Source organism: Symsagittifera roscoffensis, chromosome 2 (genome assembly GCF_963678635.1).
Source record: "Symsagittifera roscoffensis chromosome 2, txSymRosc1.1, whole genome shotgun sequence".
NCBI classification, from domain to species: domain Eukaryota; kingdom Metazoa; phylum Xenacoelomorpha; order Acoela; family Convolutidae; genus Symsagittifera; species Symsagittifera roscoffensis.
The window spans coordinates 65903546-65929686 of record NC_087063.1 but is presented as its reverse complement, the minus strand read 5'-3'; the positions used below and the strand labels follow the sequence as shown (position 1 = coordinate 65929686).

At 33.9% G+C, this 26141-nt stretch overlaps 1 protein-coding gene across 1 annotated transcript in view; it reads left to right on the top strand.

Moving 5' to 3' along the window:
* LOC134840167 (sodium-dependent neutral amino acid transporter B(0)AT3-like) overlaps positions 1 to 26141 on the top strand; it is a 337316-nt gene that overhangs the window by 112513 nt on the left and 198662 nt on the right. The window lies entirely within an intron of this gene.

Genomic DNA, 26141 nt, shown 5'->3' with positions numbered 1-26141 from the left:
AACAAATCTTTTTTTCAATGTTTTCCGACCAAAACACAAATCCTTTTCCCCGCACAGAACCCCAGGACTTATTAGTAACACACTACGATTGTGAAGAAAATGAACAAAAAACACTACACAAATATGCAATAAATCAAGTATCACAATGCGAAACGGAACCACAAGCTATAGAAACTACAAATGTAATAGCAACACTGTATTCAAAAGCCCGAGCAACAACAATTGCAGGATATAAAATTACAGCAACATTTTCCGAAAAGAAAGTTCATTATTCACAAGTTTGAAACGGAAATAAACCGACTTGACCACGAATCATTCTACCAAGGAAATATAGAACGACTTCTGCATCTTAATCCCGATGATTGTAAAAACGAGCTATTCAGATTAAATATCACAAGAAATGAAAACACCGACAGAAAACTAGTATATTTTCAAGTCTTTGCCGATTCTGTACATCAAGCAGAACTTGAAAGATATCAAGGACATATAAAACTAGATGAAAAATACCCATACAACGGCGCACACGGAAGATTAACTTATGACATACACGATAAGCACTGGATACCACACATTGGTATAAATAATCCATCAAACTGCAATGCAGACATAAAAAATAAATGATATCAAGAAATAATGTTTTTCGATTGGAAAATACAACTCGAAAAAATACAACTCACACGAGATTTATCCGACAACACAATGATCTATCAAGGAATTAGATTACCTTGTAAAAACGATCAAGGTTATTGTGATCCTACAACACGGACATAAGCAATAATTGTTTGGTTTCCCGAAGATACATGCACAACATTTCAAGTAGCAAAAATACACGCTCGAATGATAAAATTTCACGAAAAATATTTTATACAATCGATTCCATATGAACAAGTCCATCCATCACGAAAACATAGTACTGATTTTCGAAATCTCCATGATATAGAAAATAAATTAACACGTTTCCAAATATATCAGGAAACAGAAATCGCATGCAAATACAGAAACCCACTTTACAAAACACAATATTCTGAAATACTAGTTGAATACGAAAAAGGTTTCGACATGACCACTGGAAAAATAAAAATTGACCCTAATGCCACAGGTCACCCTCTACACGAAGAAACATCATATATACCAGTTAACTTTCAAAAAAGCAATGGTCAACCTGGTGGAAAACTAAAGCCACATGACACTAGAAGCACACGTTTACAAGAACTAATGAATAATACTTATTTTGGTAATATCCACTATGATATCCACTTAGATTATGAAGTTAGACTACATGATTAGTCGAATTTTTCCAGAAAGGTCACTCTCCGAATTAGAAACACTTCACCATCTATGCGAATTAGAAAGGACACAAATCCTACAATCACTCGCACTAGCAGTATTAAAAATACCCTACGCAGGATATTTATTATCAGGAAATAGATCAAATTTTCTAGACTATGAAGGAAACATTTTATGGTTTTATACTGAAACCAAAAAAGTATCACCACTATATGTTTTTGAAGATAAACGCTGCTCTGCTATAAAAGAATCCCTATCTTTTATAAAAATAAGGTACATTTTGTTGACACACTTTCAGGACGAACATATTTTTGGGATACCGCAGTCCCATGTGGATCAGAAAATAGCCACAATGTAGTACAATTGAACCCTGATGAAGATAAATTTTATCTTCTTACTCCATACCCTACGTTAATGCAATCACTCAAAAAACTTTCACCCGAAAGCATCAGAGCTATTGCTCGTAATCCAAATATTGATTTACAATCAATTGGAATATATTCAAAATCAGATATCCAACACCACATTAGAACCCAACAATTCCAAGAATTATAAACACAAATGGACACTCTACAAAGACAATCAATTGATCAAAATCTACGAAAACTTGCCGAAACCGCAGGATTTGCAGATATTTATACGCAAGATTATAGCGGATACTTTAAAGACATTAAAGACTATATATATCAAAACGGTGAAAAAAATATCCTCCGCAATTATGACCCAGTAACACAAATGTATGTATTTTGTCCCATCACAAAGACCTTTAACGCCGAAGAATCCAGACCCTTCCTTATCCCACATGAATTTATCCAGCCTATAGAAGTCCCAATATTTGAATTTATTCACAATACTAAATATAATCACAAAATATATAACCTCATTCAAAACACACCTTATGAGTTTGCAGTAGGCACCGAAGAACTAAAAACCATTAAAGCACTTCAATTGCTTTGGCCACTGCTCCAAACTAAAAACATCATTCGCATACTAGCAACATTACTAACAAATTCGGACATAATACACGACATCTTTCCCCACGGCTTTTTCCCAGACGATTAACAGGTAAGTATAATTTAAAAATATTCTTAACTAATAATCTTCAATTAGTACTAACCATTCTTTATTCATGTTTCTTTTACATTTTTAGTCTTCATACCACGATCATCTGCAAAAAATAGAAAAGAAAAATAAAAAATAAACTTGTTAAAATTCTTCTAAACTTCATTAATACTTTACACAAAATAATATGATAAAATTCATACCAAATGTAGTAAATTAATTTTTAATTTGTTTTCCCATAAAGCAGTAAATTTAATTACGATGTAAATTTCCCCCAAAATGAGCAGTAAAATTGAAATTCTATGTAATAAATTGATAAAATGAAAATGCAGTACTAACCTTTTGATATTTTCATTCACCCGCACAGGAATTCTATCCAAACTCGCACAGCTCGCCCACGACGAATTGTTTAAATAATGATTTTAAGTTTCAAGTTTTCAGACTCAACAACTCTAACACACGATAACAAGTTTCAAACTTTCCTTTAACCCGGTTGGAAAGAAATTATATACTAAACCAAACTAACCAACGCAGCTTACTAAACACCACAAATCATAAAATAACAGCATGACTAAGAAAAGAAAACCAACGGTACCCAAACCGGATTAACCCAGTTTAAAACTGGATAATTTATTCTTTTGAAGACTATTATAAAGTCTAAAAAAGAAATAATGAAACACAAAAAAGTCGCAAGACAAACCCGTAACAAAAACAATTTGATTTTTGAAAAAAGGACACAACCAAGGAAACATAAGAAAGACCAACATAAACCCAACATAAAACGTTATCACATAACAGGACCTCTCAAAGAAACCGCACGAAATCATACTCCCACTCCTGGCCTAACCCACCAGAGAGGACGTCCTGAGCATGCTCTATAGCCGGCCTAACCCACCGACCGCGCTACATCCACGCTTTGTGACCACACTTCTATTTTTAATAAGAGGTACTCAAGGGTGAGTAACTCTTCAAAATAACTTAACTAAAACAAAATGCTTTTGTGAAAACAACTAACTAAATTCATGATTAAAAAATCGAACTAATTAAATTTTATAAAATGTAAATCATACCTTGCAGTATATAGATCAACACACAACAACAAGACGAACATCCAAAGACAAAATGATCCCATCACACTCGAACAAGAATGGCTAACCATAACCGATATGCCGTCCACAATCACAACTCAAAGGATTTAGAGTACGACTTGACTTCGCAGAAAAGGACTTCAATGAACTAGACCAATGACCACCTCGATGTTCAAGTATACGTACAGATCCGAGTTACGAGGCATCCCTTTCACACACAATCTCCACGCCATTCCCAGACGAGGTTGAACACAAAACAAGTTCTCTACATAATACAGAAAAACCCGTCATAGCAAACCATTTTGAAATCAGATTGATTTCATTGGGAAACACAGTCGTTGTCACAAGACGACACAACGATTGATGTCCCTAACTCCAGCGTCCTGGAACTTCTTTAACAAGAGGAACCGGACAAGAATATGATGTTCGCCAAATACCAACGTTCATCATCCATCCTTTGAATTGCAGAAAGATAATTCTAAAAAACTCTGTAAAACCCGGATGGGTGGAACATGATCTAAACTATATTTTATGATTGGATAAATTAGATATTTTACCACTGTAAAGTATTTAATAATATCCAATCATGATCCATCTAACTAACAACCCACTTATTTGTAAGTGCTGAAATTACTTGTAATTTCAGCACCAGAGAGATTTGAATTTAACTTAGAAATTAGTTGTCTCTCCAAGAGAACTTCAGCAGCCGCAACAAACCAGTATACCCTAGATCTATTGAGCCTAGCAGAGATTAGTTAAACACCCTGAGACTAGAAAGTATAAGAGTAAGATTAGGATCGGTATTAGACTAAGAAGTTGCACGAGTCTATCCGGCCGAAAATAAGATAGCGTGACGAGCAGACGGTGTACCCTATCCGAAATTACTCTATGAGTTAACCACATCGGACCTAACTCACCTGGTGCGACTAACTCTTAATCTTAAATACTTTACAGTGGTAAAATATCTAATTTATCCAATCATAAAATATAGTTTAGATCAGGTTCCAGGAGATCTTATAGATTTATTTTTTTGAATCATCAAGTCGGATATTATCTCACAACTTCGGTCATAGGTTTTTTCAGGGTCATGCCTCGATAAACTGCATAGCTTTTTGCATGATCCTTGGTGGGTTTGATTTGTACATGCGGTTTTTTGTTTACCTGTCTGTATAATATTACTCTCCTAAATAAACTATTCTAAAAGAATAATTTAGCAAAGAGTTTTCGATGAATCAGAGATTTGCAGGTTTTTTTCCAGTGTAGTTGCAGCCTTGAATCAGCGCTGATCCAGAGTTCATCCAGCCATCAAATTTCAGCTCTGAATCAAAGCTGACTGTTTTTTATCACGGATACGTGGCTAGTGATCAGGTATTTATTAAACGAAGTTAGAGTTCTGAAAAATTGCTGATCGAGCAACGGAATATCTACACCATAGCGGACACGCCAATAAGCAGATATTTTTTTTTCAATTTTTTTTCGTTAGAATTATTGTGGTAAACAGAAATACCGTATAACTACCGGACATTTTTAAAGAAATTTTGTAATTTTTGAGCAATTTTGATGATATTTCATAACTTCGCTTCAAATTTTTTTCAGCCAATGATGAGGCTTATCCGCACTGTCTAACTTGTCCCCTGAGGTTGTCTGTATGTAATTGGTGTAAATTGGCTGAAATATGGGAGTGTTTAGTTTAAAAAACCATTTTAAAGCAATGAGTGTAGTTATTAAAATGTTGAAATAGTATACCCCGTTAACACGCTAACTAACTAAGATAAAAGAATACGAAATAATACAAAACTGCTTGTATCAGGGCGCAGCCCTGAATGTTCCGACTGCTTTTTTACGGTTTTATGGAGCAGTAATAACATTATAAAATTAAATGTAATAAAATAAATAAAAAATTTTTTTTTAATTTGAAATTTTTTAAATAAAAATCATCCCCCCACACGCCATTTAAAGTACAAAAAGATAGATTTATCTCCTTGTAACAAATCAATTATGGCAAATAAGCTTCTTTTAACCTATTTGGAACGATTTTAAGACGGATTAACTCTCCGCTTACGCGATAATAGCGCGAAATATATCGCGCGTTAATTGTCCCAAATTGGCCAAAATGGCAATCTTTAAACCCCCATAACTTTACGAAAAATGATCACAGGTGAAATATTTTTTCAATATTGAGCTCAGGACAACAATACCTTTTGAATGATATGAAAAAATTCCGCCAAAAATGGCTAGTTAAAAAGTCGAAATTTGTCTGAAGAAAAAAAAACCCACCCCGAGCACAAATATTCCGTTACTTCCGTATCGAAAGTCGGAACAATAACTGTTTTAGAAGTGTCTATTAAATAAGAACAATGAAGGTACGGTTTCACTCAGAAGGTCAAGGTTAGACATAACCAAACAAATGTAATTAAATGATAGACAATCACAACAGTACTTCATATTTAGTTTTGGTTCCTAATCCATGTCTGATTTTCAGGGAGAAGCTATATACACTTCACTTCTTTTCTAATAGTTGGTGATGCCAAACTTAGCAGCTATCTCTGTTTCAGGTGTACCGAGCCCTGACTATCAACTGCGTCCTGGCTACTCTATTCCCCGCAATCCAATATGGCATTCTATTGGGAGCACGACAGGTACAGATCAAAACTGATTCTTTTCTCGCAAAATTTGATCTTTTAAAGAGTTCCAATTGAGCTCAAAACATTGAATTACCTCATCTAGAACTGTGGTCTGTGGCCGGAACAAAAAGCATTATGAAGTACTGGATCAATTTAACGTGCTTTTTTGGTCTATCTTTACCGGGTCTATTCAACGGGGCAAGATTAACTCCAAAATATCACACACTGTGCGAAGAAAATAAATTTGAAAATAATACATTTATCACTTTAATCTTCAGAATGAAACTCCGCGATTGATGAAACTGATGGTGGCTCAGTTGTCGGGGGCTGTAGGTGTGGCTGCCAGAGCCCCTTGCTATCTGGCTATGTCTAGGATGCGCCAGGCTCTGCTACGATCACTCAGATGCAGATGCTAGATGCATGCACGTTCAGTCTGACTGAAAAAATACACCTGGACGGATCAATTGAAGCTGTGATCTGCTGCATCGACGTGGCGAGTGTGAGAATAAACCAGCCGAAGTAAGAACCAGTCGTAAATGCGCAGAGTATATGAGCCAGACGAAAAGTTACGTCATATAAATGAAATTTGTAAGACTTTCGTAAATGTTGCATAAATGTTAACTAACTACTATTTAACAATTTACGCTTTGTATGGCTGGTTTGTTCTTCGGCTGGCTTATGCTTCGGCTGGATTATATACCACCCAAAGTGGCACATATGTCTCATCAAACTTATCAGCTCACCTGATTTTTGAGACATAATTTTCTCTGAAGTTTCTTGATGAGTGAGTCGTGTTGATGAGAGATGAAGTTCAAACTATGCTACTACACTGGGCTTCAACAAAAAAGTAGACACTTAGGTTCAACGAGCAAACAGTTAGTCGAGTCCATCATTTTCATATAGAACCAATTTGGGCCCATAAGTTCAAATTCTTTTTTATTGTTTGCGAGAACATGTCAACACCAAGAACCTCTCTAAAACTTATGATATGCTGAATATTTTACGCATTCAAAGCAAAATTTCTCAAACTTTGACATGGCTAAGTTCTTCAAAAAAATTTCATCTATCATGTGTTAAAACTACAACCCTCTTTCTCAATAATTTGCAGAGAAAACAACAGAAACGTGAAAAAGTTCTTACTTTTTGTTGCCCAGTGTATATAATCTAGAAGGATGAAAATTTTGAGACGCCAACTGTGTTCAAATTTTTTGATTAATTCGATCTACTTTGTTTGAAAAAAATATGAGGAACAGTTCGAATTCAAAATTTCGCGAAGTTGTTTTTTTATGACTGAGTTCGATAACATAATTTTTCCTTCAGTACTGCACGTTTTAAATCAGGAGCGGGCAAACTCGTGTTGTTCCGTTTTACTTCATTTGGCGGTTAGTTGAGATTTCAGGTTTGGTATGCACTCAAAACTACGCCTCATAAATTGTGCCCTTCAATTGTAAAGGATTTTTTTCCTTCGATAACTAGGGGCGAAATGAGCAAGGATCAAAACGGAATCTTTTCTGTTAGTGGGCTCTTTTTTCTTTTCCATGCACGAGAAACTATACTTGTAAGACTATAGCTTGCTCAATCATGTTTTGCTGCAAGCAACGAATTTGCGTATGGAGAGTTGCAAACGTTCCGGATATCTTCTTATACATTAAATGTAACTCCGAATGCGCTATGGACCGCAATGTTTTAACTTTGTCGAATGCAACGGTTGAAAAATTCATAAGGCTTTTGCGTTCTTAGATTGATTTCATTCTGAAACGAACCAACTAAAAACAACCTCCTTGTTAGAAAAACTAGCTGTTTGCAAACCAATTTGCACTATGAATTGTTTCGAAATTTTTCAAAGTTTCATCGCTTGCATAGCTTGCTTAGAAAAACATAAACTTTCCGCCAATTGATTTGCTCTGTGAAAACTTGTAATAATTCAAAGTTTCATTGCCTCATTGCTTGCTTAGAAAAACTTAAGCTTTTCGCGAACCGATTTGCTCTTTGAAGTAACTTGAAAAACTCAAAAGTTTCATCGCATGAATCGTGTGCTCAGCAAAACGTTGAAATATTTCAAGTTATCTCATAGACCGAATTGTTTTGCGAAAAATTTAACTTTCTTGTGGATCTAAATTGAATGTCAGTAGGTGACTTGTATCACTTGTTGTACCGAATTTAGTCATTTTTGAAACAAATTTTTAATACGGAGTTAAAGCGGAGCTTCGCAAAACTTCTCATAAAACTAAAACATTGCATTACAAGATACCGAAAAAAAAAATAAAGCAATTCGTTTTCTGAAAAAAAAAAGAATTACTCGATAAACTATATTTAGAAAAACCTCATACCTCTGGCTCGAATAAGACTCTTTTAAGACTCATTACTCCTGAAACAAGCAAAAGCACTTGAAATTTCACCCTCAAAATTTTACAACATAAGTTGCTTAAGCCAGCAGAACATAAGATAAACCAGTTTAATTGGAAATGAATTATTAAATTATAGTTAAAACCAAGGGCCTAGTGTAGGGTAGACACCTATTAACCGTTTCACAAAAAAACTCAAAAAAAAGATAGGCGGGGTAGCTGACAGTTTCCGCGACCAGTTGTTTGATCAAACTCGTGACGGCAAAGCCATTGGGAAAATTCATATAACCTGTATTTTCCATTGAACTCTGCATCTCAATTTTGTCGTTGTACCTTTTAAGAAGAGAGAAAAAAATTCGAAAACGGCAAAAATTCCGAAAGCGGACGTTTCGAAGGACATGTTTTCTTATTACGCTTGCGATTAGCAAGCCCTATCAAATCGAAATATGGATTTTTCTAGGTCAACAACTTGCTTAACAAAAAAAAAGGAAAAACTAGACTTCATCACGTGCACTACATCCATGTGCTGTCAAGCTCAAATTCTTAAAAACTTAACTCAAACTACCTATTTACTGCTAATACAAACAACATTTTTAAGAAGTTATCAGATATTCCAATTCGAAAAAGTTTTCGGCCTATCGTTTGTCTGGTTATGTTTTGTTGGCTTTGTTGCTGAGACGCAAAATGCGCCTGATAGTATTTAGTCCCTCAAATTTCATTTCCGCTAGCTTCATGATAAAAGTAAGCTTTTTGTTTGCCTTTTTTTCCTCTGCTCAAATCAAATTTGCAAGCCGGAGAGTTGGTTTTATTATTTGCTTAGTCTGAAATTGAGTGTCAGTAGGTGACTTTTATCACTTGTTTTAATTGATTTGATTTTCTTCTTTTAATTTTTGGCTGTTTAAACAGCCATTTTTGGCAAAATCTTCTTATAGAAATTTAAAGCGGAGCATCGCAACAATTGCAATATAATTAAAACATTGCAATTCAAGATACCGATAGAAACAAGAAGCAAGAAATTGTTTGAAAAAAGCTTTAAAAAACACTCAAAAAACAATATCTACCAAAAATTCTTATCTTTGTCTCGAGTGATGTTCATGAACAGCCTTAGCAAACCTTGAGAATCATTGAGCGAATGTGAACTAAGGCGACGAAAAAAATCACCCTTGAAACTACGCAACACAAGTTGTTTAAGCCGACAAAAGATAAAATGAACCCGTTTAACCGAAAAGTAGTTAATTATTTGTAGTTAAAACTACGGGCCTAGTGTAGGGTAGACTCCTATTAACCAATTTCAAACAAATTCGAAAAAATGGGAATGGAAGGTGACTTTTTCAGGTACCTGTTTTTTTATTCCATTCGTGACTTCAAAACCACTCATAACTGGAAGATTCATATAATCTGTATTTTCTATTGAAAGTTGAATCTCAAGTGTTAATGAGTAGTTTTCATAGTAGAGTGAGAAAACTTGGAAAACGACAGAAATTTCCAAATGTGGACGTTTCCAAGGACATAACATGTTTTCTTATAAAAAAATATAGAGTCAATAATTCTCCAGAACAGAAATTCGCAACAAGTTAAGCCGATTTAATACTTAATCTCCGATTTGGTAGGATAGTGTTTAAGAAAAGTCAAAAAATTTCCCAAAAATGCTCACAAAAAAAAAATATTTTTGACTTTTTCGAGTGTTGCAAACTTTTCACGAGAAAAAAACGTACCAACTTATTGAGCAAAAATACAGGACTTTTTTAAACTGAAATTATAATCTGAGGCTTGGCAGGGTAGATTTGAAAAAAAAACTGTCAGATTTTGCCACAAAACAATTATGCTTCCAAAACATGGTCAAAAAGTGAATCAAATTGCTTTTTCTGAAAGCCATAGCACTTTTCTAAAACAAAAAAAAAGATCACTTGCTTAAGGGTAGCTCCCAAAATCCCCTTTTTTATTGAACCCAAAACGTGAAGTTTGGGAGGCAAGTTTTAAACTCAAAAAGTTTCGAAAATTGGTCTTAAATCAAAAACTTGATGTCTCAGAAGACTATAAAAAAGTTTGGTCCACTTTGCAGGAAAATTTTTCACAGCCCGTTCTTATGTTTAAGCCTAAAGCTGGAGAGTAGTCTTTCAGACAATTTATAATTTTTCAAAAAACTATCAAAAAATCAAACAAGAACTTTTCCGAGGAACATAATTTTTTGTGCAAAATGAATACACCAATTTGCAGAGAACTTTCTCGCAACCATTTCTATCCATTGAACCCAAAATCTCAGATTTGAAAAAAGAAATGTTTTTTTTTGCGGAAACTCAAGAGGTTTCTAAAAACGGTCAAAAAATCAAAAATTTGTCTTTTCTGTAGCTAAAAAGAATTTGGACATGAACGCTAATGGAGCGGAATTTACTCCAAATATTTTTTCGATTGAACTCAAAAAATCGAATATAGGAGGGTTGCTTTTGAGAAAAAAAAATCAAAAAATTATCTCTAAAATCTTACTACACAAGTAGAAACAAATGCGACAATAAAACAGGCAGACAAGGGAATGAACGATATTTCCATTGAAACTAATTTCCTGAAAAATGGTAAATGAGTCTTTAAGGAAAACCGAAAACTTTGAGAAAATTGACGCAACAACAACAAAAACTAAAAACCAAATCCCATGCCTTTTCATGTACACTTGTTTTTTTTCTCAATTAGGAACCGTCTCAATGAAAAAATATAAACCCAAGCTTCAGAAAGAAACTTGTTGAAACACGTACCAGATAAGAGACTGCATTTGAAAAAAATGCATTTAATGAGCCGAAAGAAATCATGACGTAAACAACAAATCTGAAAAAAAAAATCTTTTTTTTTTTCGAAAACCTAAGCTTTGTCTCAAACGAACTGAAAAACTTTTTAAACCAGTTTAGCATGTTAGCAGAATTGAAAATGTCAGCAGAGTTTTTTAAAGGTTGCTTTTTGGAAAAAAAGCGTAGCTCCCAAAAACAAGTATCTTGCTCTTGCAGTCATCAAAAAGCTATCGATATCATGACATCAAATTTAAAGCAAGGTTCATCAACAACCTCAGCAGACCGTTAGAATCGTTGAGAGAAAATCAACTAAATTGACAAAAATTGATTCGGCCCTCATTAAGCCGAAAACAAAAATGTAGTCAAAAAGAAACAGACAAACGCATTCAAAAGATCACCATGAAAACTACGCAATATAAGCTGCTTAAGCCGACAAAACATATGACGAACCCGTTTAACATAAAAGCAAACAATAAATTATAGTTGAAACTAGGGGCCTAATGCAAGCTAGACACCTATTAACAATGTTGATAAAAAACTGAAAACATAGTTGAGCTGAGTAGTTGATTTTTCCCGGGACCTGTTCATTTGATTGAAGTTGTGACTGCAAAGGATGATTGCACTGACTTATACCTGGAAGATTCGAATAACGTGTATTTTCGATTGAATGCTGAATCTCGAACTTGAATGCCTAGTTTTCGAGAACAGTGAGAAAACTTGGAAAACGTCAAAAACTTCCGAATGCGAAGCCCTGAATCATAGCCAAGCCCTGAATGTTCCGACTGCCCATTACTTGGTCTCAAATAGTTTTTGCTTGATGAAATATCGACAAGCTACGATTTTTAGACAGACAACATCAAATTATATGTGCTAAATTTGAGTCGCATTTGAAATAATTAAGACCAATTAGCTCACCTCAATTCATTTTAGAACAATTTATGTTTTCAGATAATCCGTTTTTCTAACTAGCTGATTTGACTGGATGTTTTTAATTCATCTGAAAACTGTTGATGTCTCTAGACAAAATCAAACAAGACTGCTCGTATCAGGGCAAAGCCTTTTAAGGTCTTTTAAGGACTGTCTTTTAAGGTCTATGAAGCAGTGTTTACTTTAAAAGAATGATGAATTTTTCAAGGAAAAAAATTTTCAAAAATTGTGAGTTTTTTTTAAAATCATCTACCCACTCGCCAAGTAAAGTACAAATAGCCTGTTTCAACCAATTTAGAACAATTTTTATGGGGGATTAAATCTCCGCTTGCGCGTTAATAGTACGAAAAATAACGCGCGGTAATTGTCCTAAATTGGTAATATTGGCAACCTTGAAACCCTATAACTTTTTGCAAAATGATCATAGGTAAAATAGCTTTTCAAATTTGAGCTCAAGACAACAATATCCGTCAAAAATTCTAAAAAACTAACCCGAGCACAAATATTCCGTTACTTTTGTTACGAAAGTCGGAACAAAAAAAGATGTATTGGCGATCATTTATTGTAAGTTTTTGAGGTTGGAAATTGCCAGTTTGAGATAATTAACACATGATTTAATTCGTGCTATTCAAAAACCACCCCTGCTCAAAAAACGTTCAAAGCTTAATATAAGTAACATTTTAAAGCTATCAAAATGTTATTAGATGCTAAGTACTTCAATTTGTACTCTACTTAGACAAAAAAAACTCTGGAAAAATTCGAAAACTTCATCAATTGCATCAAAAATTATCTAATAGAAGTTAAGGGTAGACGGAAAATTTTTGCTGATTGTACTAGCCAATGGGTGACTAGCATTTCAATCCAGCAAAAGAAAACATAATTAATCCCTATTTTCATATCAAGCCACCGATAATTTTTTACCAATCAATCAAGATTTGAGCGGTTTCAGCAGTTCTTGCTATGCAGGATTTTTGAGCTGTTTTCAATCGGTTTGAAGAGTTTTTGAGCGGTTCGGGTGGTTTATGTGCGGTTTGAGCGTAGTCCGGTTCCAAAAACTCAAAACCTGCTTAAATCTTGAGCGGCTTTAGTCCCGGTTTTTTTCTCAAGCTAGTAAAATAGATACCTTTAAAAGCTGGAACAAATGTTTTATATAGATACCAAAACAAAAAACAATCTTCGTATGACTTTTAATTGATTGAGATCTGTGCGTATTTGATCCGTTTTTTGAATATACTTCCCTTTGACTACCCACTAGAGTTTTTATCTTTTTTGATACTCTAACAGTCAGAAAATAGAGCAACAATACACTGTTGTTTGGAACGAACTCTCAAAAAGAAGCGGTCAATTATCAAGATATCGCAGAGAAACTATTGAAACTTCTCGGACAAAAAACATTGTGACTTGTAATGCCTTATTTCAAGGACAATGTTTTTATAAATTGCCACTTGATACTTGTCATTGGTGTAAACGAAGAGAGGGCGTATGAACAGCTAAGACTACCTAGTTAACATGGTACTACTTCGATCTCTCTCAGTTTGGATCAAAATCAACGTGGGATAAAAATCGATTTGGCGGAATTGACGTCATAATGTTTCCTGTTGATGCATTCTGGTCTCCTTCGCCAAGTAAGACAAAGATTTTTCAACGAAATTTAACACGAAACAAAATTGCTCGTTTATCAGGGCAAAGCCCTGAATGTTCCGACTGTCCATTAATTTGAACAGAAAATATTGAAACCTTATACATTTTGGACAATATGAATATGTAAAATTTTGATGTGTACGAAATTAATACGATCAATTAGCTACCCTCAATTCAGTTTGGAACGATTTTGTTGTGTGGGATAAATCGCCACGCATAAATAATTCGCGTTACGCTCTCAGCATTATGAAAAAATTCTTCAAAGCGCTCATAACTTAGTCCAGAACATTTGGCAATTTTCAAATCCCCATGACTTTACAAAAAAATATAATCGCAGGTGAAATAAATTTTTACTTTTGTTGAAAATTATGATTTTGATCGGTGAAAATTTACTGAATAAAAAACCAAACCGTGCATAAATATTCCGTTTTCTTCAAAAGTCGCAACAACAAGACTATTCCTATAGCAGGGGGAAACCTTGAATGTTCCAACTGCCCTTAACACCAATTAAAAGTTTTATGGTTGAATAATTGGCAAAATAATTGAGAAAGAAAAAATTGTATTTCTGTGTTTCTTAATTTTATCTCTCCACACGCTATATAAAGTACTGATGGTAATTTTAGTCTCTTTTATTGTGTTAATAGAATTAAATTGCTGGCCTCCGTTCAATTTGTAACGCATTAGTCCGCCGCTTCAACGTGTTATAAGAACATAAAATATTGCCCCTTAATTGTTAAAAATTGTCCAATTTAGCAATTTTTAAACCCCCGTTACTTTACAAAAAGTGTTATATGTATTTTTATGTTTGAGCTCAGGATTACAATATATTTCAGCAGGTATAGAAATATTCCGTCAAAAACGTTTAAATAAGAAATCGAAAACTGACTTAATAAAAAATAAGACTGCTCGTATACCAGGGCAAAGCCCTGAAAGTTCCCGTTGTTCATTAGTTCATATCGAATAATTTATTGGAAAAAAAAATATTGAAAACATTTAAATTTCGGACAAAATCAAAGTGTGAAATTTTGAGTCATACCCGCACGATTATAATGCATTTTTGCTGAGTAAAATTTTTTCTATATAATCGATTATCATGGCAAAATTAGACAATGTAATGGATTTTTAATCCATTTTAATCGATCATTTTCGAAAAATAAAAATCCATTAAAATCCATTATAATCGATCAAAATCCATTTTTGTTTTCAATACAATTGATCATTTTTTTTACATAAAATCTATGAAAATTGAATAATATTTGTGTAAATTATTACTCTAACTTTTGCATCTTTCTGCAAAACTCGAAGGAACACGTTCATTCAGGGGCGGTCAATGTGTAGAAATTCCCCCTCCCCACGCCCCCCCCCCCCGTCCCATCATGTCCCCCCACGTCCTCCCCCCTCGTCCCTCATCTACCACTCCTTCACCACATTTAAACCCAAACCACGCTTCTCTCCACGTGTTTAGCACACACCCACTAAACACTATACACCCCACGTCTACCTGTACTACATAATTACATGTCCCGGTGGTGTTTATTGCTTAGTGGGGTGTGGTAAACGCGTGGGGAGGGGTTTGTTTGAGTTCGAAAAAACGCGAGTGAAAAAAGGTTGAAATTTAGCCAGAGATTAAAACAAACTAAGTTAAGTTTAATATTATTCTAAAAAAATGAAAACAGCACACCGAAAGATTTTAATAAAATAATTATATTCCATTATAATCAATTAAAATTGATTTTTTTTGATAAAATTTTTTGAATATAAGTTATTATAAAAAATTGATTATAATCGATTATAACCGATTATATTGGGGTTGTATTGCTTCCAAAAACAATTACATTACAATCCATTTTTTATCGATTATAATAGTTTATTTTTGTTTTTTTTTAAATATAAATTGAAAGCGGGTATGAAATTAATACGACCGATTAGCCAGCCTCAATTTAATTTGGAACGCATTTGCTGAGTGGGATAATTCGCGTTACTCTGTCACCACTATGATTAAACTCTTGATAGCGCGCATTATTTACCCCAGAACAATTAAAACCCCCAGAACTTAACAAAAAATTTGGAGGTAAAATATCTTTCTAAATTTGAACCCAGGAAGTCGATATCTTCATGGGGTATAAAACACTTTAGTTGAAAACTACTATTTCGATCGGCGAAATTTGACGGAATAAAAAACTACACCGTGCATAAATAGTCCATTTTCTTCGAACTGAAAACAAAAACACATCAAGCATAGATACTCCGCTTTTTCTTCGAAAATCGGAACAGCAAGACTACTCTAATCTTACATCAGGGCCGTTGAACACGTGCAAAAGTAATCGACGAATGAGAAAACTTTGAATGTTTTTTTTTCAAAACTTTTAGTTCTTAATTTCATCCCCCACAAGCTATGTAAAAAGTAAAGTGAAATACTTTGAGTCTGGTAATGTATCATTAAAAGCAAACTGCTTAACTCAGTTCAACTCGGAATGGTTTAGTTTGCCGCTTCATCCTTAATAGAACGAAATTTATACCGAGGCAATCATCCCAATTTGAATTATAACAGTCAAAATAGTCCCAATTTTTAAAATTTATAACTTTGTGAAGAAAAAATCACAGGTAAAAAATCTTTTTAAATTTGAGTTTCAGACAGCAATATCTTTTAGATGGTATAAAAATACCGTCAAAAATGCTCTGTTGAAAAGTTGATAAGAAAACCACCCCAAGCATAAATATTCCCACATTTTATTCGACAGTAAAAAAATGGCATTTTAATTCAGTTCGGCATGCTTTTTTCTGAGTGCGTTTTTGCTGTTGCATCGAAATTCACAAAATTCCACTGGGTTTCACAATTTTTCATTTTGTCACTAGAATTCACAGTTGCCCGTCGCCCGTGAATTCGGCACTTTAACATTGACTTCCCGAAAAACTGACAAATGATCATATTGAGGAAAACGACTGCGAATTCCACTGAAGAGTTGTGGAAACCAGGGATATTCGCTCTCAAGGCCAAACTGCGTTTGTTAATGGAAATCCGCATCTAAAACAAAGTCCCGAGATGTCTTGCAGGTTTTAAATGTAATTGAATTCGATAGCCAAGTGCCTCTACTCATAAAAATAATTTGTTTGTTAGGGAAGTTAGAGCTGTGGTCGTACAATTATGGGCATCGTTACAAAACCATGCTAACGGTCGTAAAATAAGGCCATGATAATTACCGATTTTATCAAATTACTATAATTAATCAGCGCAAAAATTCCTTTTTTTTTGATTGGCGCGTATTCTGTTATGAAATTTAGTTTGGTTTTTTTGATGGAGGAAGATTCAAAGTTGTTTTTATAAAAGTAATTTGACATAATTCTCAAATGGCATAAAAAATTCATAATTCCCAGCTGGCATAAATTTCAAAAAACTCCCAAATGGCACAAACTTCAAAAAAATTCCTAAATGGAATAAAATTTGTTGATTTCCCAAATATCATAAATAGTCATATTTTCAAAAAGTGGCAGTAGGATTTAAATGAACTTTAAAAATAATATTACTGGAATATTCAACAGAAAGAAAAAGTGAAGAGATTTTTATATTTTGTAGATTTCTGGAGTTTTCTGAAGTTTTGGCAGATTTCTGAAATACTATCCCAATATTCGTCAATAACAAACAATTGGGCTTCGAATCTGTTTCACATTGAAAATCATTGCGTTCAATTTTCTCCAAATTTTTTGTTCAATAACATCAGCTTGGTTGCCCGATTGGAATCGCCTGTAAGATCTTCTTGCCAAGTTTTCTTCATTTTACAAAGTTTTAACGAACACCCAAAAATTTGGGCGAAGTCGACGACTACTCGTGTAATCAGCCGATTGTTGTAGCTTTTACATGCATTTCTGTTCTCAGAGGGCTCACAAAAATATTCCCGCAGTTGCTTAGCCCAATTGGAATCGCCTGTAAGATCTTCTTGCCAAGTTTTCTTCATTTTGTAAATTTTTAACGAACACCCATAAATTAACGAACACCTACTCGTGTAATCAGCCGATTGTTGTAGCTTTCAGACGCATTTTTGTTCTCAGAGTGCTCTGTCTGGCATGAACATTGTAGATAATTGGTGGAAATTGGTTTTAAAAGACAATGAGATTTGTAAATCGTGAAATCATAAACTTGTTGATGTTTCTTTAAGTAGCTCGTAAAATGTTCGGCGGAACACTGGTAGAAATTCTACTGAACTTTTGAATAAATTGGTTTAGTCTTCTATTATTTTTGTCAGGTGTAAATAGTCGCAAATATTTAGTTTAGACGAAATTGCTTTGGAAAAATAAAAATAACATCCTCGAATTCTGACTTTGGGAAAGTCTGTTTCTGTTGCTGACCGGCTCTGAATATTTCTGAAACTCGGCTCCTAGTGGTCGTAAATGGTTTTTGAGACCATCATAGATTTTATGTATGAGACGTTTTTGAGGGTTGTCGGTCAAGTTTGTGCGAAGTGAAAAATGCCTGGCCATTGATTTTACCTAGTAAACTCTATGGACAGGCACCCGTCGCATCGGCGCCTGCTTCACCGACAACCCCAGAAGCGCCTATGGTGGAAGTACCATGGTGGTCTCAAAAACAGATTACGATGTCGAGGTTAGAAGTTACAGAAACTTTGTATCTCACCTTGAATCCTAGCTCAAAGTCGCAGATAATTCCTTCGATTTTAAATTACAGGTCCATTCTTTGAAGTTTTCTTGATATAATTTGTAGCGTTCGTCAATACAGTCCTGTCGTTTTATTTTGAAGCAAACGCCATATCAAGAGAGTTTTGAATTTTCAAATACTCCAAAAATACCGTAAGAGTGGTAAAAAAAAATTTCGGGGACGATTTAAAAGTTTCATTAGAAAGAGTATCTCTACGTTTCCACAGCGCAATTGCCAATCGCCAGAACATATGACAATACCCCACTCTCTGTCGAGTTTTAATAAAACTTTTTTCCGTTCTGCGTTTCTGCTCATTCAAATCGAATTCTTAACGATTCGATACTTTTAGGGCCCTTTGGCATCAATGTGTATCGTTGGCGATACAAAGTCAATTTTACAATTCTGAGTGCGAAGAGACTTGTATCACTGGTTCCGACTAGAATTTTTTTGTAGCTTTGGGCAATTGACTCGAGTGGGGTCTCGAAAAATTCCGAAACAACTTTTGTTTTTAAAGTGAGATCTTCATAGTGGTAATAGTAGGGCATATGGCCGGGTGAAATTGAATGATTTTTCGGTTGCAATTTCGATTTTTTTTTATAAATTATCACTCATAATACAAATTGCAAACCCGTCCTTTTTTAAATTTTTCAAATTGGCTCAATTTTATAAGAACCTGATAGTGTTGCTTAAATTAATTGTTGTTACATTACGAGGTCAAACTGTGCATTTTGTGCATTGTAAGCGGATTCCGCAACAAGGACGCTCCCTTTGTTTTTCTTTTGTTGTTTAATTTTCTTTGATCGTTCAGACAAAATTTTAACATGTTTAAAGACTTGGCTCTGGAATCCAGGAACATACAGACACAAAATTCTGATCCTATCCAGTGCACAGTTTGGCCTCGTAATGTAAGTAATTAGTAATTTTTTGACAAATGAACAAAATAAGGCGTAAAAACTGTCTGGAAAGGTCTTAAGTTTTCAAGCCTCAAAAAAAACACACATTTATTAAAATTGTTTTTGTCATTTGGGAATTAATTTATTTTTTATGACATTTGGGAATTATATCATTTGTGAAGTTACCAAATCATCCCCCACACGCCATATTATGTACATAGTGATAGATTTTGCTCCTAGTAAAAAATCAATTCTGGCAAATCAGCTTCCTTCAACCAATTTGGAACGATTTCTAAGACAAAAATATCTCTGCTTACGCGTTAATAGCGCAAAATAGAGCGCGTTAATTGTTCCAAATTGGCCAAAGTGGCAGTGAGTAAACCCCATGACTCTATAAAAATTGGCCATAGGTTAAAAATGTGTTTTAAATTTAAGCTAAAGACAACAATAGCTTTTGAAGATTCAAAAAGTCGAATTTTGTCTGAAAAAAACCATCATAGCACAAGTATTCCGTTACTTTCATTATGAAAGTCGGAACAACGACACTGCTCGCATCAGGGCGAAGACTTGAATGTTCCGACTGCCTTTTAAGTTCTATGAAGCAGTGTTCACTTTTAAAAACATGATGAATTTTTCGACAGGAAGAAAGAAAGTATTTTTGCTGTTTTTCGAGGCTTTTTTTAATCATCCCCCCAGATAACGTAAAAGAAACAAGGTAACAGAATTAGCTCCTAGTAACGTATAAATTATAAGAAAAAGCTGGCTTCAAAGACTTTTGAACGGTTTCTACGACGGATTCAATCTCCGCTTGCACATGAATCGCGCCAAATATATCGCGCGTTAATTGCCTCAAATTGGCCATATTGGCAATCTTTTAACACTTATAACTTTGCAAAAAACAAAAGTAGGTCATTTTTCCACCTTCAGCTCTACAAAACAATACTTTCCGGCAAAAAAAAACTCCGAATTCTTAAGTCGAAGAAAAAAACCAATTGAGCACAAATATTCGAAAGTTGGAATAAAAAAGTTCCAGCCCAATGAAGCTTGAGAAACTTAGTTCATTTGAAAAAACTTGGAATATGGTCGTAGTGAAATAAAACATTTTAAATGTAATGTTTTGGAGTCGAAACACCATAGATGTTGCAGAATGCTTTTTGGTTAACATGATATAGTTCTTCAACCACTTTTTGTAACAATTGGCTTGATTTTTTTTTCGCAACTGGTGTAAAAAAAGTTGTAAAGTAAAAAGTATGCTCTCAAAGTATGATGAATCTTCCTAAAATTTGTAGTTGACTAATTTTTGGCGTCATGTTTCTTTCTAGTATTAGAAAGTTTGGTTGAACCAGGCTTCAATGTCAAACCGAGGAAGTTTTTTCGATCGCGCGGGCTTCAACTTATCTGAGCAACAGAAATTGATGCCGAAATTGACCTGTACTTTGAACGTTTCGAAGTTCCCTTTTTACGAGAAAACCTGTTTCATGCACTTCAATTCACTGACTTCTTGCATCGGATTTCAAGTTAGTTCAAGAGTCGAAACTTACCCGATTTTGGTCGAGAAAAGCAAAAAATAAGTCGATCACAACCAAGAATTACCCAATTTTGGTCAAGAAAGTTGAAATATAGGTCGAGCACAGTCCAAAAATAGGCCGAAAACAGTCGAAACAAAAGACGAGCACAATAGAAACATACTCAATTTCGGTGGAGTAAATCGAAACATAGATCGAGCACAGTCGACATATCCGAAATAAACAGCCGAAATATAGGTATAGTTTGAGCACAGTCGAAACATAAGTCGAGCACAGTCGAAACATATTTCGAACACAGCCGAAACATAGGTCGAGCCAATCAAATCATAGGTCGAACCGAGCCAAAATATAGTGCTTGATTTAATGTTTATTAACCCACAACTTATGAAATTAATCTCTATGTTTCGGCAGGAAAAATGCTAGTCCAACAAAATTCATGCATATTTTCAAATTCACAGAAACCGATTTCTGAATTTTTTCTTCTGCTGTTTTGGCATGAACATCGATGCATGTCAATAAAAATTAGGAAAACTTTTTGTTAAACAAATGCTAAGCATACAGTTTCTACATACAAAAATTAGATGACTAGCATTTGTTATGGTCACAAACAATTTTAGAGAAAATTGTCAATACTGTCCAAAAAACTTTATCACCATTTTGAAGCGTAGACCCCGAATACTGAATCCATATCAATATTTTTTAAATAAAAAGCTTGTTTTTTTTGCGTTTATAACTAAGTCTTGAATTTATGAAATTCGTATTTTATATGTTTTTCTAGACCATTTATTTGAAAAGCTCTCAAATTTTTTAATGTTTTTGTTGCCAGGGGTGAATCCAGGAATTTCTCAAGGGGAGGGGCGGATTTTCAAAAAAAAAAATTTTAGATTGACCAATTTGATTTTTTGAGCTCTACCAAATTACTATAAAAGCCATATTTTGACCAAATGTTCTGCGCGGCAGCCCAATTTTTTTTTTAAAAAGGCATTTTTAGGCAGTTTTTTTAAGTTTTGGCGAGCGCATCCCCTTCATGTTTAGAATGTTTTGGCGCCCAAGGAGCTTTTAAAAATTTTTTGAGGGTCAGTAAGTTTAAAATGGATATCTCAAAATTGCACAAAGGCCCAAACGTTCCCCGCCCCCTAAATCCGGCGGTGTTTGTTATATATTCTTTACATGCCGTAATAAAAAAACATGGTTCAAAATTTTAATTACGAAAAAATAGCGTTATTGAAAAAACGTTGGCCAAGAAAATAAAATTTAGTATTTTTGATATATTGTTTGTTGTAGGTATGTTATTAAAAAATTCCAGGTTGTTCTCAAGGCATATGATTTTCAGGATCTTCAATGCCTGAGCAATTCAAGAGTTTTTTGAACAACCAGAGTCTTTGTCACTTGTGTTTTGCTACAAGCACCACCGAAAATGATGAAAGTAACAAGAATGATTTTTCGATTTATGGAACATTTCTGGGCATAAAATTTCATCCAAAGAACTAATCATAGATCTTAAGTTTTTACTGTTCTTATGTATTTGCATGGAAAATGTTTTATCAGCATTTTTGGTCATCATGTGTGTATAATCGAAAAGTTTTGTATAATTACAGTGAATAGTTTCGATAACAAATGTTCGTTATATCAGTTTATGATTACCTGGGTTGACAAAAAGTTGGTAGTCATATTTTTTCACACTTGTGGAGCAAGCAATTCCCACCTCTTGAAAAATATCTGATAACTCTACAACTAGCCTTTTTTCGTTGAATGAAAGTGTATGGCTAGCATTTTCTTGTTACATGAAAGTGCTCGACTACCATTTTTCCATACTAAAGCAATTGTATAATTAGTTTTTATCCTTAGCTGCAAAATTTCTTTAAAAATTAAGTTTGGCGTTATGTATTTGTGTTAAAATCAAGAACCAAAGTTTTTTTTTAAAAAAACAACCGAAGATTTAGTAAAAAATCTACAGATAAGCTGCATTTAAAGATTTGAATAAAATTAAATTATAGAACTTCACAAAAAATTGTACCACAAAAAATGTAATTTTTTGCGTTTAGTTAGAACATTTTATTTTTCAAAAATTTGAAAGTTTTGAAATCATGGACTCGTTTGAACAAATTTTAAGTTTACCTTGATGTAAAAAAAATAAAAAAAGTATTAGTTCGCCTTCACAGAAAACACACATGTTTTTCGTTTCTTTTGCGTGTTTTTCGTTTCTTTTTTTTGTGCATAGAAGTGATTTTCCAACTAAAATGAGAATTACTTTTTGCCTCAAAGCTGAACTCTCCCTCTAAAACTGTTTGGTGAAAATTTCATCAAGTCAAACAGTTTTCTTATAATGAAATTGTATAACAAGCAGTTTTTCGTAGGCCTCATATATGACATTGTACGCCCGGGTTGACCAAAACATATTATCATAATATTTCCATATATGACAAATTTCTTAGTATACAAGTCGATAGAACTCTATGCGTAGGAAAAATTTATGAAATCTTTATGACAAGCATTTTTCCATATATGAAATTTGCATGACAAGTAGTTTCCATAAACTAAAAAATTTGATTTCTTTTCTAAATTTAATATCTGAAAGTTTTGGATTGTGTTTGTAACCGAACGCAAGTGACAAAGACCTTGGTTTATTCAAAGCTGTGGAGTCACTAAATTTTGGTCAATCTTGCATTTACAATGCATAGAAAACGAACTCTGAGTTGTTTTAGAATTGTTTTTCACAAATAATATGACAAAAATAACAAACAAATAAAATTTGGCAAAAAATTTCAACAATGATTATTTTTGAAATTTGAAATTTTAAATTCTCAGACATTGATGTAGGCATACATAATCAAGCCTTCCAAAATAGCAGTTTTTACCGTTTTTGAAAAAAGTTATTAAGCGAAAAGGAAAAAACTTCAACATTAATGCATCCAGAACTACGTTATGCACACAAAAAAAATTAATTTTGCATGCAAAAAAGAATGTTTCTGTAGGATTTTTGATTGATTAAAAAAAATTGATAGGCGGTTAAAAAAAACAAAAAAAAATGGGAGGCAACTTAGTAATTGCTTGCAAAATTTTTTCTTGTCGCCATCAAACAAAAGTAGTCATACATTCTCCATATATGGAAAACTTTATAATTCGCATTTCTTGGCAAAAAGTTTTTCATTTTTAGTACGATACACTGAATTATAAGCCAATACAAGAAACAAGACCTCTGATAATTCGATGGCACCGTTTTAGCAAAATGTATAAAAGTTGTGTGAGTAGTATTTTTTCAGAGACTTATGTTATGTAATTGTATGATTAGCATTTTCGGTCTATAGAGGTTAACCGAGGCGACTTGCATTTGTGGAGCTCAACATGGGTAAAACTCAAGAACACTTGACTGACTGACTTTTTAACTAGCCATTTCTGGCGGAATTTTATATACCATCTAAAAAGTATTTATGCCCTGAGCTCCTGTTTAAAAAGATCTTCTACTAATTTTCATAAAGTTATGGGGATGTATATTTGAAAATTTGGCCATTATAAGACAATTCACGCGCTATTAATATTTAGGCCAATATTAAATCCGTTTGAGAAATCTTTACAAAATGGTTGAAATTAGCTGTTTGTGATAATTGCTACGTTACTTCAACCAGCCACTTTCGTTAAAAAAATGTGAGTTGAAATCTTCACGTGACTGCATACAATAAAATCAATGATTAAGAGAAGCACAATTGAGGTTCTTATATTTTTTGTCTCCTAATTCAGTTTCCCATTTTTGTTTCTTAAAAGAGTGCTCAAATAATGAAACACTAGATTAATTTTCTTGTTGTTTTTATTTTTCTCAAAGACAAAAAAATACAAACACATTCGTAAGTGTCTTTATTGAAGATGAAAACTAAAAGAATGTTCCAACTGCCCTTAACCCATATCGAATAAACTTTTGTGAGAAGAAAATAGTGAAAAAAAAATACTTTTTTCGACAATAACAAATATCAAGTGAGAAATTTTGAGTCGTTAAAAATTTGCAAAAAAACTCAATTGCAATTTAAACTTGAAATTCTGAAATAGTCTCAAATAACAGATTTTAGTATCCAGTTTTCAGCATCACACGCAAAATTGAAACAAATACTAACTCATTATATAAAGTTCAATTGAAGTAACATTTTCAAATTGAGTCAAACTTCTTGGGATCCATACCAACAGAGTACGTACAACCTTGGATTCGATGGCCACGAATTTAGCAAGAAATATCAAATTGGGAAATTAATTGGAAGTGTTTGAGGTGTAGGTCCCATAAACGCAAAACGACGGCGGTGTCCAGAGCTAAACATTTTTTTTTCTCTAGAATTGAACACGAAGTATTTTCTATTCGTTCTGATGCAAAGCTTCTGATCGCGCGGAAAAGGAAACATGACTCAAAATTTTAGAGAGCACCTGTCCTGCAGTCTGTGTGAGAAGAAAAAGCCGTTCAGTTCGCTCTTCCTTGTCGGTTGGCAATTAATCGTGCCCTATTTTCACAGCAGTTAAATGAGAGCTCCACGGTGCTTCCAATTGTCGAAAGACATCTGAAGAAAACGAAAGCGGCATTGAACTCTTAGAAAAAGTGTTGACTTTTGGTCATAACGACAGTATCCAGAATCTGAATATACATCAATCTAGAGGTTGCCCCGGGGTTGCTCCATACAATTTTATCAATTTTACACCGTCATCGTTCAATTCGCTGGATATTAATCCGTCTATATATGCACTGAAGGCAAAAAAAGAGCACACAAAGAAAAAGCGAACGAATTCCAATTAGTACATTTGACTTCGCGATGATCTGATCATTTGGACCTTACATATTGAAGCATATGCATTATCCCCTGACCTAAATTGACTTTCCTTCGCTTAAAACTCAGCCGCAACGCATTTCTATATAAAAAAAACATTAAGTTTCTGGTTCCTTTCTGCTTTGAACTCAGTTCTATTCTGAACAAGCGAGTTTTACGTTGCTTTGAGTTTCTGTTCGTGTGCGGCATTTTGTTCACGTTTAAGTTAATGGTTCTTTGATCTGTTCGGAAAGTTTCTGCTGTGGATTTTGGTATAGGGTAGAATGGTATAGATAGACTTACATAGGATAAATTAGAGCACAGGGTATGATAGAAGACTTTAGGTTGGCACAGTGTTGATTGGAATGGGATAGGATGTCATTCAATCTTCAGAAACATATCAGATAAAATAAAGGGTAGTCGGAGCATTCTGAGTTTTAACCTGATACAATCAATTGTTGTAGCTAAAAACAATTCAGAATAAATCCAGTTTTCTCGCGAAATCAGGTTAGTTGATTCCAAGAAAACGGATCAGAGAT